Genomic DNA, 15,095 nt, shown 5'->3' on the forward strand with positions numbered 1-15,095 from the left:
GAGGAGCAAAAGGTGTAGCTTTCATTGAAACAAGCATCTTTTGTGTAATGTATATATGTTATGTGAGGAATTCTAAGTCAATGAAACAATTTGCATTCCCCGACTAATAACTTGCATAGAAATTGATCGATCTAACGAAGTCGTGATCCCTTCTTCGGACAACATTCCGGAATCCATCCGGGCAAACGAAGCCGCCTCTATCGGGCTCCATACCGCTTAAAGACAGCGGGGATGATTCTTCGCTGACTACACGTCCGAATCTAAGGGGGCAAACCGAGCCGCCTCTATCAGGCTCCAAAGCCGTTGGAAGAGAGCGGGGATGAGCCCTTCGCTGGACGCGTGGAGTCCGAATCAAATCGGGTAAACTGAAGCCGCCCCTATCAGCTTCACAACCGCTCAAAGACATGGGGACGAGTTCTTCGCTGGATCGTGAGTCCGAATCGAATCCAACCGGGGCAACTGAAACTGAAGCCCCTATCAGCTCCAAAGCCGTTGGAAGAGAGCGGGGATGAGTTCTTCGCTGGGATCGCGGAGTCCGAATCAAACCGGCATAAACCGAAGCCGCGCCCTATCAGCCTTATACCGCTCAAAGAAATCCGCCGGGGACGAGCCCTTCGCGGATCGCGTGAGTCAAATCCGGGGCAAACCGAGCTGCGCCTATCGCTCCCACGCCAGTTGGAAGAGAGCGGGGATGAGCCTTCAGGGATCGTGGAGTCCGAATCAAACTGGGTAACCCCGCCAACCTTCCGGCCGTCCAAAGCGGAGCGGGGACGAGCCCTTCGCGGACTGTGAGTCCGAATCAAATGGGTAACTCGACCCGCCTTCACAGCTGTCCAAAGCGAAAGCAAATGGAGGCAAACCTAACTTGGGAAAAAATTATGCAAATGTTAAAGGCGGAGGAAGAGAGCTCTTCACCTACAAGACATACAACCAACTAAAAAAGACAATCATATCTAATGTCCAGCTAATTTTAAGTTTAGGGATCCAAATGAAAAAGGGTTAAGTCAATGGAATATATTGATTAATAGTTTTATGCATAAAGAAGTTAATATACGTTGTAATCAAACACAACGAAAAGCGATTTACTTTGCAAAAGGAGCACAAAAGTACTAGTTACAAACAACATGGTTCCTGACAAAGACAAAGATACTTGTTTAATTATTACAAAACCAAGGCCATCTACAAAGAAAGTAAGCCGAGATAGGCTACTACTGAGGCGCGGTAGTCGGTTCTCCAGGGGAAGCATTTTCATCTTCACTGATTGCGATGCTGACATCTTCATTCGCCGGTATTGGAGAAGGGACCGCGCTGGGGATTGGTGTGACGTCCGTGGTAGGCGTCTCAACGGCTTCAGATGGTTCTCCAAGGGATGATGTCCCTGCAACAAGAGGAGGAGGTGGAGCAAATCGTCCGGCCGGCGCTTAAGCCGATCAAGTTCTTGTAGTCATTGCGGTTCGGGCGATCTTTTTTCGTAGAAGCGCTTCCGAAATCGATCCGCGGCCTCTTTGACAACCTTTATCCACAGCAGCTTGCGTAGCAAGCCTCTCCGTCTCTCGAAGGCTGTCCATTTTTGAATTGACACCCGCTACGTAATCGCGGTGTCTGTCCTCAGCTACCTGGAGCTCCTTATAAAGCTTGACTGCCTTGAGCCGGTTTGCTTCCCCCTCCTTTTCCAGCTTAGCGTACCTTGCTTTCCAGCCGTCAGGGCCGTGTATCTCGTGCTTCGCCGCATCCAGATTCTCCACGGTGCTGGTCAGACCACGCAGCACATAGCCGATGTCTAAACTCAGCTGCAGAGACACAAGGGGTATAAGAGTGGCACAAAGAATGGAGAAATACCATTAACACTGGGTAGACACTACCCACTAGCCCAAGACATACCTTTTCCCATCCAGTGTAAATGGAAGCCCTGTGGGAAGCAACGGTTCCAGCATCTCCATAAGCTTGATCCCGCGGCAGGTGAGAGCTGAAAAATATAGAGGCGGCAACGGCTGGGTTTTCCAAAGCCGAAGTCTCTTGTCGTCACATCGCGTCCCTAGCCTTAAACTGGGGTGCCACACCTCGGCAGCCCAGAGGTTACCGGACCAGCCCGAAGATTAATCCCCGCTCTAGGGCGGCGGGCAGATATACGCACTTCGGAGGTTCATTACGGCCTAGAGTGGGGAAGGAACGGCGGCGGAAGTTTTGGCCCTTTGGCGGGAGGGCTCTTATTTGACAAGTCAACAAAGTGCGTCCCCATCGAGTCGCCGGTCCCAAAGCTTGTATTTGTTCACATCCATGGCGGGCAGCAGGGGAGCGGTATTAGCAGCAAAATCGCCCTCCCCTCCCACCCACCAGAGTAGGAAGGAGGAAGGTTTTCCGCTGTAATCGGCCTTGTTTTTAGTAGTCATGCACGCCGGAAAGCAACTTCGTGAACGGGAGATTTTTTGGTATAGTTGAAGGACTTGTAAGACTAACGTTGTCTTTTGAGGTGGGGATGGTTTGGGCTTCCTTTCTTCTTTGGCAGCGATAGAGGGGGCCTTGGTATTTGCCAATGTTTTTAGAGAGCGGTCAAGTAAGCGAGGGTGGCTTTTTCCCGGATCAATGCCAAGGACTTCTAATCGCGGAACTACCGAAGTTTCGCGGAGGGATTGGAAAATTCTCGAGTAAACACCGTTGTATATTTGGGATCGCTGAACTGGTCTCCAACCTACATCACCAAGAGCAAAACAAATTAGTGATGGGGAGAGATAAATACCGCGACTCTAACGGCTTACTTACCACTTGTTAGGAAATGGAGATGCCTCGTGAGAAACCGTCCGAGGGAGGTCCGCTGGACAAAAATTTACCGCGACACATACAACGGTAATCGATGCCACACTTTGTCGGCGGTAATGTGAAGAAGGAAAGACTTCTTTTGAGGGACGGGTGCAAAAGGATCGGTATCCCACACCCCCTAGCTTAGTGCTTTTCTTTATGTAGAAGTGGGCAAGGATATCACGGAGTTGTATTTTGGGGAGTGAGTCTCATTGTAGTGGTTGGCGGCATACATAACACGGAAGTTACCTATGCCCCGACACCGGAGGAATGTTGAAATGGTTACGCACCTCGACGCCAAGCGGGGAGTCAAAGGAAAAACGAGGCGGCCGCTATCCGTCCCTACAAGAGCTACTAAATAACGGGGCGATACTAAGTGAGGGAAGTGGGTGACGCCGGCACATGTTCGAGATTAACGCCACCGGAATGCCGTAAAAGCGGCCTTAACGGCATCTAGATTGGGTCCGGTAATAGGACTATTTTGGGATGACGAGAGAAGGTGATCCCACCGGAAGTAGAGGGAACACGGTGGGATCGGTAGAGTTTGAAGTCGGGATTCAGATCCGTCCGCTGATTGATGGCTAGACCTAGGGGTCGAGGATCCAGATGGGCCCGATGTGGTGGCGGAGGATTGGGTGGAGGAGATGACCCTCACATTCGATGAAGGCATAATGGAAACAAAGGCAAGGAGGGAAATTGAGAAAAAGATGGATCGCTAATCTAGGAAAAGAAGATAATGAGGAAGCACTTCCAAAATAAACAAGTGAATGCACAAATTACGAGAGGAAAGGAAATGAAGCTAAAAGACAAACCCAGAACAAGAGGGCCAAAGCAAGGGGAGCGAACCAAGACGTCTTGGGAGGTCGCCAAGAAAAGTAATCGGAAAGGGAAAAGAGGTTGAAGAAGATGAAGTGAAGGTTGAAGAGAAAAATGGCGAGGGTTTACTGTTGAGGGTTTTTGAGGGTTGTGAGAGGAGAAAGAGATTTAAGCGGGATTTGAGGGGGCAGGGGCAAAAGAGTAACTGACCGAAAGAGAACCAAAGGAATAGGGGGCGTGTGGTCTCGGTTTGGGCGGGCCCACGAGGCGCTGCGGCGCCAGATACGCCAGATTTCCGGTTGGCAATATCTGAGAGGAAGCACGTGGAACACGCGGCCGGGAAAAAAGGGAATATGTCGAAGTGGGAGGATCAAACAAGAAGAATTCAGCAGAGGGTGTACGGAAAGAGAAAAAGGAGTTCTCGGCACCATCGCCCGTCGCGGACCAACAATGGGGGCGGAGAGAGGGCATCTCAGATAGGACGTATACCGACCTAGGAGGTTAGTGGTGATAAAGGGACGGATGCGGTATAGCGTTAGAAGACGTGGTGCACAGGATCGATCAAAGCGGATCCCAACCGCCTGGAAACCGCTAAACGTGGAGAGTGGGAGAGCGGCACCGTGAACCGCCGGGGTAACGCCGCGATGCGTGGAAAGAAAGAGGATATAAGGCAGTGAGGAGCCGAGAGAGAGAGAAAAAGGTGAAAAGAAAAAGAGAAAGAGAAGAGGAGAGGGGAAGAAGATTGGAGGTTGTAATCACAGTCTATACACTAACTGTTTCAGCTTTGGGCTGGCGTCGCTGCATTGAAAAACAAGGATCGAGTCTTTGATAGGGAAAAGAGGTAAAGAGAAAAGTATAGATGGCAGGTCTGGGTTAGGTTTTGAGTCTTAGGAATTTGACTGAGTAAAACTAATAGAACCGTATCCATATAGGTCTCTTCTAACAGGTGGACTTGGGTTTCTTGGATGGGCTAAGACCTAATTGACCCGACCCGTTAAAAGGGGTTCCAAGAATCCAAGACCTAATGTGGGATGCGGTTTTTGTTCATGTAAGGGCTGGATATTCTAATCATTGTTTCTCGTCTTACAACAGGTTAGCAACTAGATACCAGTTCATTTATAAGTTAGTATACGTTAAATTTTAAGCTGGAAGATGGCCTTGGTTTGTTATGCTGTATATTTAGTTTGCTTTGTTTTCGATCGATTAGATCCTTTGTTCAATTGGGTGAGGGATTTGGTATAATGAAAGAGTTAAAATTGTACTCTTCCGTGTTTTCTCTGTATAAACCTATCATGGGAGAAACCTGGTTGTGCAGGACATTGGTGCAGGAAATCATTTGTACTATGCCCTCTCTGACTCAGTTCTCTCCCTCTTAAAATCCTATGGTTTCACTGAAACCCAAATTTCAAAACTCAATCAAAACTCAATCTACCCACCACTTCTCTATGCCACACCCCACACCTAAGCCGAGAATGGTTGTTCTAACATATCTTAGATTTGTAATTATTGTTCTAACATATCTTAGATTTGTAATTATTATTTCATTATCCGGAATTTGATTATCGAGATCGCCAATGAATAACATATGCCACATGGAATGGTAACAAAGGTGAATAGAATGGCCACAGAAGCTAGGCAGAACATGCACTTATTAGACATGGCTTTGGTGAAGGTGGATTGTTTGGTGTATGCGATCAAATGATTTCATAAGCACAAAGCTTGAGCTCAATTCCTATGTCACACGATGCAGGGTGCAATGAAAAGATATATTATCATTTCTTCTGTTGAACTTCTAGCTAGAACTCCTAGAAAGCAGTATTACAATTCTGATTTTACATTGTGGTGTTTACTTTCTATGTAACGAGCATATATTGTCTCTGATGTACTACATGCTTAAGTTTAATGGAAGTATTTGGTTTATGCTGTAAACCAACTAATAAATCTACTGTTGAATGTGTTGATGCTTTTTCTTATTTATTTTTAAAGAGGTTATTGAGTTGTTGGTGATATCACCTTTTTTTTTTTTTTGCTTGGTAAGTTTGAATTCATTAAAACTGTAACAGACGTACAAAAGGGGATGGTGTATAGGGTGGGCAACATGCTGCCCCCCTATTTCATTCTCTACAAGTCATGTCTATATCATAACCTATTACAAACTCATACAAATCGGAAAAATATTTGGAATGGAGCTTCCCACTTGTGCAGCCAGATTGGCCTACCAACAGTGATACACTCCTCATTCTCCGTCAAAGATACTCCCTGTTTGGCCAGCAAGTCCGCCGTGAAGTTTCCTTCCCTCCAAATGGTTGTAATCCTCCACCTTTGAAGTCCCTCTGTGCATGTTATCCACACCAAGTGCTTCTTCTTAAAGTTTTAGAATGGGATGCTGTCGTAGGTTCAGTCTCATGTTTGTTGGATTCCGGCAATCGTTGAAAGGGAGTTAACATCAATAGGTTGTATTCTTTTGAATTGTGTGACTGGGTGACCGGAATTTTCAATGTTGTGTGAAACAAGTTGCCAACATTTAGTTATATGTATCTGTTTGTCAATTAGGTATCAGATGGAAACCGAATATTTAGAAGACTGCCAAAGCTTTATGATATTTAATCTTCTTGTTTCCAACTGGCTATCCCACTGTCTTGAATGCAAGCATCCTTCAAGACGTTCTTTTCAAGAAGCGATTGATTTGCCCAAAATTGAAGTGCTCCGAACATAGTTCATAGTAATATACTATCCGTTTCTTGCTTATCAAGATTTCTGCGATTTCACAATTCTCCTTTGATCCTTGGTCAGGATGCTCAATTCTTAATAATACAGTGTTCAATTTCACGCACAATATCTTGTTTCAAGATAGTAGAGAGGATTGCTGAAGCCGTACAGTTACATATATTGTTTGGAGTGGTGTTTTTAACTCTGAACTCCGCCCTAGTTTGTCCAGCTTGACTACTTGGTTTCTACTTTCTACACGGTTCATCTCTTCAAGATAACTCTCATTCCATAACAGTTCAGTTCACTAAAAAAGAATAAGCTTAAAGCAATCGATGAGTGTGCGTTAAACTATAATTAGCACCAGTTCAGTTCAGTCGATGATGGTATTATAAACTATAATTAGCACACTGTGTGTCTCTGTCTGCTGTATGAACAGAAGCTGCGTTTCTTAATCTTTTACTAGAAACCCTGCTTTACTTGGATGTTGCTGCAAGCTCGTTCCTAGTAATCTGATTTAGTAGCAAGACCTATGAGGATCTCTGCTAAAACTTTAGATGTGCTATGCTGAAAGGGAAAAGCGAGCTCTAAGTTCTCAATAGTTTTAGACATCCTGCTAAGATCTGCATTTTCTAATATTAGAAGCTGATAAAGGATATACCCGTCTCCGACAGTTGATCCGTCTTGGTTACGTATTAATTTTCACTAAAGCACTACTAAACCTAAATTCCACATACGTTAGTCTTTAAGTAAAAAAGTGTCTAGTAAACCGCACAGAGGGAATTGAGAATCGTTACTTCTTTCAGAAAAGATAACCAAAATTCATACAAAAAAATAGTTTGATCTGATACAAGTAATTCACCCGAACTAAATTCAATACGACAGATAAATACAAACCACAATCCTGCAAGAAACTACTCCATTCACTTGAAATGGGCTGATCTCAACAGTCAAGTCATATACAAACCAATGTTTCACAAGTCATGGGAATTTTAATGATCTACCTCAGCACAGTACTGATACAACAAGACGGGCTTAAACATTGCCCTAGTTTAGGTGAGAAGCTATCAACAGCTGATGGTGATTTAGAAGAAACTTGAAGTTTATTCTCCAGTGAGCTAAATGGGAGATTATTAGGCCGTTGGATGATCTTAAGTGGACGCAAACAAGTCGAGTGATCCTGTATAACTGTTGCTTCTTTCTCCTTTATAACTGGAGCACCAGGGGGATCCTGTAGTCAAAAACAAAAAATGTACATTGTTTTAGAAAAAGGAACTCAGCATGTAAACGCCGGTAAACAAACTTAGAAACTGCAAGAGTACCCAAATTCTGTTTAACTCGTAAGAATAATGTTTAAACAATCTTATCTTCCGAGTTCATAAAAACTAAACTGAAGCAAATTTCTTTGTAATTTAAAAAACCGAGTGTCCACCAGTATGACGAGGATAAGTGGATGACCACTGACAACTAGAAATAAATAAAGAAAATAAAAGTGATTACTGTTCAGAAGTACTTACTCCGAGCATGAGAAAGCTGAATCCTTGCTTGATAGTTTCCTTGTCAAGGTTAATCTCTATAAGTTTCCGCAGATCAGCAAGGGTGCAATCCTTTACCACCTTCAACTTTGTGATGAATTCCCCAGGGCATTCTTTTTAGGGCTCCCATTTAACTGAGGCAGTAATCATTTCCTCCTCCGGCATACTATTTTCTTTCATGTCTCCTACTGTTTCGAAGGAGATCTGGCCTTTCTTGAGCTGGGATTCTACTAAGTTCTGCTCATTCGAAAACTTGAGTAGCACAAATGGCTCCATGGTGTTTGTCGTTACATCAGACAAAACTCGATAGTTATGCCCAAACTCTGGTGCAGGAGCAGTCTGAAGAGCGAAAGTATTTTTACAACTGATTCCTCATTAGGCACTGCTGTGGGTGATGATCGAACATCAGTGAATTCAGCTTTTGTCTTACAAGGTGTAGGGATTGTGATATGCTGAGCAAGCTCCCTGTGGCCCCCACAAAGTTGGAAAATGTTTTGAATTCTTGTTTTTCATACTGAGGCTGGATCTTTTGCGCTTTCTAGGTTATCCATCGATCCAAGACCCACCCCACTCTGCTCCAACTTTCCAACACTACAATAGTCAGGCCTTTCAATGCTTCCAGTATAAGGCTTCCTTATCTGTATATTCTGAGGACTGACAACAGAATCTTTATCGATATTCAAATGGGCACCAGCATCAGCTATTTTCCTACTGAAGTGTACAGAAGATTCTTCCACTACTTCTTTCTTCACTTCTATGTCTTCTGCATCGTCTTTGTCTTGTCCTTCCTTGTCTTCCTCAAATACTGTGCTCAAGTATACCTTCTCTGTAAATTTTGGAGCAATCATATCACCATCTTCTTCAACTTCCGTATCGGTCAAATGATGAGACAGCCCATCAAGACTTCCATAAGTTTTATGTTGTGAAACACCCTTGTCCACCTGTTTCACCTCATGAACGACCAAGGGTTGCTGGTCCCCCATATCCAAATCCATTGACTTTTCCATCCCTTGATCTGCATCTGCATAGAGTTCCAGCAGTCTTTTTGCAAATCCACTACCCTCTACTTCTCGTACTTTGTCATGTCCAGTTTTGTCCCTTGACTGCTGTAGCTCAGTTTCCAGTTCCTCTAACCGCCTCCTCAATAACTCATGCTCTTTCTGCTGCTGCAAGATCTTCTCCTCCATTCGCCTCTTCCCCAGTTCAACAAACTCATCTGCCATTTTCTGACACTCTTGTAACTTCTTGTCTAATTCAAGTTTCAGAATCTTTTCCCTTTCTTTGATCTTCAGGTTGATCTCCTCTTCACTCTCAACTGGTTTCCTCCTTTCCATCAGCTCAAGCTTAGCCCTTAGTGCTGCTACTTCTTCTTCTTTCTTCATAAGCTCCTTGTGGGCTTCATTACGTTCCTTTTCCCTGTGTCTATTCTCCATCTGTAACTTTATAATAAATTGGTCCATGGCAGCAATCCTTGAACCCAAAATCACAGAAGAACCATCCTCTGAACCTATTTTATCATTGTTTGGTGTATGACCACCACGAACAATGCACTTCGATTTTGCCCCATATTCAAGAGTGGAAATAGTCTTGTGCATTTCCTTGGGATCTGGACTGGCACACAATATCATCAATATTTTTTATTTGTCGTTTTCAAAGGAGTCCTACAGACGGAAAATGAAATTACAGGAATAATTCTTAAATGAAAGCCCTAATTGCATCTTGAAGGTATCCAAACACCTACACTGTGGAGAGAAATGGGAGTTACCTGCAGCAGCATAGTTAATTTGCTATCTCTGAATGGAACATGAGAATATGGACTCAACCACTCTCTTCAGCGCTATATTTCCTTGGTTGATCTTTGCTGTTTGCAGTAACATTAGATTAGTGTCATACAACAAAACAAAAACATCGAAACTAACATCATCTACGCTGTTCCAACTACAAGACACAATATTTTTACCTGAATTTTTTTTGCCTCAAATCCAACTTGGCCAGCTTGCTCAATATTTTCAGAACCAGCCATGTCGACAAGCATCAGTCGACCTCCTACTGTAGGGACATCCAGAATTATCTGCAATATATCGGATGTCAAGTCAATCTAACAGAAATGATTTCAAGTAGAACCAAAAACGGATAGATCAATGTCAGAATGACCAACCATGCAGTGGCTTCTTGAGCTCCTATCGTTGCAAAGCGTACTTTTTACAATCCTCTGCTTCTCCACTTTTGCCACTTCTCTTGATATTTTACCAGCTTCATTTCCAGAGAGAAAAATTGCATTCTTTGCTTTCTTTCCCATCACTTCAAGTCCTACCTACAAGAAAAATATATAGTATAAGACACCATACCAGAATCTAAGCTCCTATGAACATAGCAAACTTGACTACTAAAGCGCAAAAGTTAAGCTAAAACAATAAAGTAAAGAAAGTACGACTTCCAGGAGAAAATAACAAAGTTTTCTCAATCATCTTAGCAAAATATGATCCAGTTACTAGAAATAATTTAACAAGTATGGGGAATAGAACCACATTCGATGCTACAGTAAATAAATTCCGCAGTGTCGACGATAACTTACTGATCAAGTGAAAAGCTTCATATAAAACTATAACACATTGAACTTTGTCAAAGATAATTGAATTGTTTCAATCCGTTTGAGCAGAACCCTTTAATAATCTACCATCTTTTCTCTAAATAGAAGAAAGCTCTCAACACCAACATTACAAAAACTTTTTTGTTCTTGAAAGTTGTAACAATGATAGGCAAAAAGCTACAAAAGAAGGAAACCATATCTTGATAGAAAAAACAAATTTTACCATGATACTTTGCTTAACTACCACAGCAACAGAATAGGATCGAACTGATTTCTTGAATGCCGCTCTGGAACAGTTATTATATATTATTTATAACTAGGATTAGGGACTCTTACACAAGCCATCACATGTTACGCACCTAACCTTCTGTAACTTTTAATCTTCAATCACGAGAGGTTATCATGAGCATTTTAACAAAAATAGTAGTACTTAATATTACCTAACTACAAAAGCTGATAGCATCCATTCCCACATAATAAAGGTCTCACTCACACCTAGTGATAAACCACTTGTAAAAAGTACTAACTACTAACACTGCTACTTACGAAGGGAGCCCTATTTTAAGATTATTATCTCAATTCAGCTAGAACTAGACCTAGGTATTCATGTTAACTTTTTCTCCTACACAACCAATCATGTTATGCACTTTTCATTCTCTAACTTCCCAACTTGTTGACTGTCCTCCCGAATTGTTATGATGAGCACTTTCACAAAATATCTCCTACTTTGTGCTTTTAAAATTGTCCATCAATATAATATTAAATGTAATGCTTTTGATGTAATATTCCATTCATGCAACTGGTACTACTATTTTCGTCTATGTTTGCACTTAGTGCATAACTACCTAATCCATGTGTCTGGCCTAAGTTAACTCTACTATCATTTTCCCACAACTGGTATAACTATTTTTTCAATTGGTTTTCTTATGATCGAATCAACACACAACTACATACTTCATAATTAATAGACCCATTACATTCAAGGACACAACAACAAACTAGCAAAGATTAAGAAAAGTAATTACCTTCGATGCATTGCCTTTGGGCCAGCCAAGACCTAATCCACCCCCACTATTATTCGACATAAGATCATAAATCTCCTCATTATAAATCTCCAAAACAGACACTTGAACAAACGACCCAAGCCCAATATGCACACCATCCATCTCATTTTCATCACCCAAAATATCTTTCAAAGCTCTATAAACAATTCCAGGTTGCTTTTACACACCCAAACATAGTATGACTCTTTTTCTGAACCAGTTGGCCCATACATCATAATAGTACATTTCTCCCCCAACTTCACACCACTTATTCTAGACTTAATAAATTTCTCATAAAACATATCAAGATCTTCATCTCTAGATACAGAAACACCGTCAAGGCTAAAATCCCTATACCCAATTTCAGTTCTGACCCTAATACTACACCGGTCAGAAGATATGTTCAAGGCTGAAATGGGCTTTTCTTTCTGGTCAGGGTAATCGCATATACGGCCTACAACTTCGACAGGGTGTTCGGCTAACGCAGTTTCTTTAAGTGCTGGATTTGGTGATGGGTGTGTGCCTTTTGCTGAGTTAAAGTGTAAACGATGTTTAGATTGTGGTGTTCTTGATGGGGTTGTTGTAGAATGTAGAGACTTTGGTGTTTGTGTTGGTGCCATTGGAAGAAGATTTCAAGAAAAGGGTCAAGTCAAGTTTTCTCGATGATTTACAGACAAGAATGTTGAGTTTGAGAAGAAGAAGAAGAATGAGGATTGAGAAAGAAAGATGGAATGAAGAAGGAAAGTGGTGTTTGTGAATGTCGAATTGAAAGTGAGAGAGAAAAGAGGAAAGATTTGGGAGGATATTTGAAATTTTAAAAAATGAAATATAGCCGTTTAGGTTTGTAAATTGTAACGACTATATTTGGCAAGAGTGTAAAGATGGTGATGATTATTTTGTACTACGCTCCTTATGGAACTTTTCTCGTGATTTTTAATTTGGTGTAATGATTGGGTTTGAAAATGTTAATCAACGGTTATAAGTTGATCATCAGATTTATTAGTGCGTGCGACAGTGGCAGAAGTGGATCTGTATAGCATGTGTCAAACTCTGGTTTTGACTTAACGAGGATTGAACAATTTTTAGACTCAAAAGCACCACACGCTCCAAACTTTCTAAGCCATACATAACGTCATGACGTACCCTTGACTTATTTTTTTTATTCTACTTATTTTTCCATAGCGAACCGTCCAAGAGGATTATGTTCATTTTCCAGAGGTAGAATCACTTGATATATATTTTACATTTTGCTTGATTAGCTGGAATGCACAGTGGCATCTGCGTTGAGACTTGAGATCCTGCAAGGGAAGCGAGAGATGTAATGCACTCTCACAAGCGTGAGCAATCAGAATTATAGCACATAATGTCCTGATAGCCTCCAGCTAGTAGAGAGGCATAAGGATATTTGAATATTTGATAAGTGTCATAGGAACAGGAACATGAAAGGTTCACAAAAAAAAATGTGAAACACTCGCACTCAAATGAAATGTCAAACTGAAAAAATAAAGAATGTATGGGAAGTAAAAAACTTTTAATGTTGTCTTACATAATGATGAGAAAAAGGGGGGTCTGACTCATTTTAATGTTGTCTTTTACATAATGATGAGAAAAAAGGGGGGTCTGGCTCTTAGAAGGTCTTCGATTCTAGAGTTTTTAAATTGGTACAATAACTGTCATTTGCAGCTTAGTGGTGCGTCTCAAGTATACATGGTGTAATAATCATCATGGCTCCGGGAGGATTCTTGCTAGGCTTGATAGAGTGTTCTATAATTAGGCGTGGATTCAAAAATTTGGTGGTTGGAGGTATAAGGTGGGTTCTAGAGAGAGGTCTGATCATGCTCCATTATTGGGGGTAGTGGCCCACATTCCTAGACCGCACAATGTACCATCCAGATTCAACCAAGCATGGACTAGGCATAAAGAGTTCAAAGATTTCATGAAGTGTTCCTGGCGCCTTTATGTTGAGGGCTCCCCATTTTCCGTATGAATAAGAAGCAAAGCCCAAGCAGTTTTGCATTGGCACAAAGCTGAAGTTTGACAATGACCCTACAAATGATCGATGCAAAACCGAAATGGAAGAGAATTGAAGGAAGAGGCTCGCTATTGCCTTGAGAAAGAACAAAAGTACTTTTTGGAAGATGAAGAACAAAAATTCTTGGTTGAATGGTAACAACAAGAATTCGGTTTATTTTCACAGATTATGTCAAATAAGGCAGACCAAGTCTCTAATATTGGAATTGCAAACTAAAGATAATGTCCTACTACACAGTCAAGCTGATATCTCCCATTACATTATCCAATATTATACTGACAAGTTCTTGTATAAGGAGGTGAATATAGATAAAGAGCTACTGAATTTGATCCCACACAAAGTAACAGATGCAGACAATATGATGTTGTGTGCAATTCCCACAGAGTGTGAAATTTGGACAGCAGTGAATGACATGAAGGCTACCAGCTCTCCAATCCCCAATGGATACAATGGCCACTTCTATGTTCATTGCTGGGATTTGATCAGGTATGATGCTTGTAATGCGGTCAAATCTTTTTTCAGGGAAGGTATCATACCCAATGGTGGCAATGCGAGTTTCATTACTTTAGTTCCAAAAGATAGGAGTGCTTCTAAGTTATCTCAGTACAAACCTATATGTATGAGTAACTTTCTGATCAAGATCTTCTCCAAAATTATACAACAAAGGCTCAATACTATCATCGATGACCTGGTTTCGAAAGAACAAAGTGGATTTATCAAAGGCAGAAACTCTCAAGCTAGTATTGGTTTTGCATCGGAAATGATAAATGAACTGGATAAGAAGAGATATGGTGGGAGTATAGCTATCAAGGTGGACATAACTCAGGCTTATGACACGTTGAGTTGGGATTTCTTGTTCGAGGTTTTGAACAGATTTGGTTTTTCATAAAAATGGAATAGGCTAATTCTGGCTCTCCTTAGCACAACTAGGTTGTCTATTTTGTTGAATGGAGGTCCTATTGGGTTCATAGAGCCAAAAAGAGGTTTAAGGCAGAGGGATCATCTTTCCTTGCTGTTGTTTGCGCTAGCAGATGACTCTTTGAGCAAGGGTCTCAACATATTGAGGGTGACAGGATTATCTAAACCTCTTACAATGGTTAAAGGGATTGCTAGCCCTACTCACGTATCAGATGAGATGATGCCATTATTTTTAACAAAAAGGGATGCTAGAAGTGTGTCCAACATAGCTGATTTTATGGAGAGATATCAAGTTTCGTCGGGTCAGATGATGAACAAGAATAAGAGTATGATGTTTGTTGGGGGTACGAATATGGAAAGAAGACATCACTTGCAACATATTTTGAATATTCAAGTGGGAGCTTTACCCAAGAAATATCTGGGGGTGTCGTTGATCAAAGGTAAGGTTACTAGAGTTGTGTTAACTCCCCAGCTAGACAAGATCAAAAAGAGGATTACGGGTTGGAGAGGAAAATTACTATTGTTTCAAGAGATGAGTGTTCTCATAAAGTCGGTCCTGTCTAGTATTCTGGTGTACAACATGGGAGTCTACAAGTGACCTGTAAATATTATAAAAGAAGCCGGAGAACTATTAAGGAATTTTCTCTAGACGGGCAATC

General features: G+C 41.7%; 2 long non-coding RNA genes and 1 pseudogene across 3 annotated transcripts; 1 reads left to right on the plus strand and 2 right to left on the minus strand.

Annotated features, from left to right (window-relative positions):
* Window positions 1–4,588: 4,588 nt before the first annotated feature.
* LOC147506002 (uncharacterized) lies at window positions 4,589–5,571 on the plus strand. The gene is made up of 2 exons (XR_015220725.1): window positions 4,589–4,704; window positions 5,222–5,571. It is a non-coding gene; the product is annotated as an uncharacterized LOC147506002 (long non-coding RNA).
* LOC147506003 (uncharacterized) lies at window positions 4,639–6,514 on the minus strand. Its single transcript, XR_015220726.1, has 2 exons — window positions 5,965–6,514; window positions 4,639–5,625 (listed from the first exon to the last, which is right to left on the minus strand). It is a non-coding gene; the product is annotated as an uncharacterized LOC147506003 (long non-coding RNA).
* Window positions 6,515–7,107: 593 nt separating this feature from the next.
* On the minus strand, window positions 7,108–13,102 carry LOC147506004 (kinesin-like protein KIN-10A; annotated as a pseudogene). Its single transcript, XR_015193550.1, has 6 exons — window positions 11,469–13,102; window positions 10,012–10,167; window positions 9,822–9,924; window positions 9,619–9,723; window positions 7,836–9,514; window positions 7,108–7,549 (listed from the first exon to the last, which is right to left on the minus strand). The product of XR_015193550.1 is annotated as a kinesin-like protein KIN-10A (transcript).
* Window positions 13,103–15,095: the final 1,993 nt, after the last annotated feature.

This window comes from Coptis chinensis, chromosome 4, assembly GCF_015680905.1.
Source record: "Coptis chinensis isolate HL-2020 chromosome 4, ASM1568090v1, whole genome shotgun sequence".
Classification (NCBI taxonomy): domain Eukaryota; kingdom Viridiplantae; phylum Streptophyta; class Magnoliopsida; order Ranunculales; family Ranunculaceae; genus Coptis; species Coptis chinensis.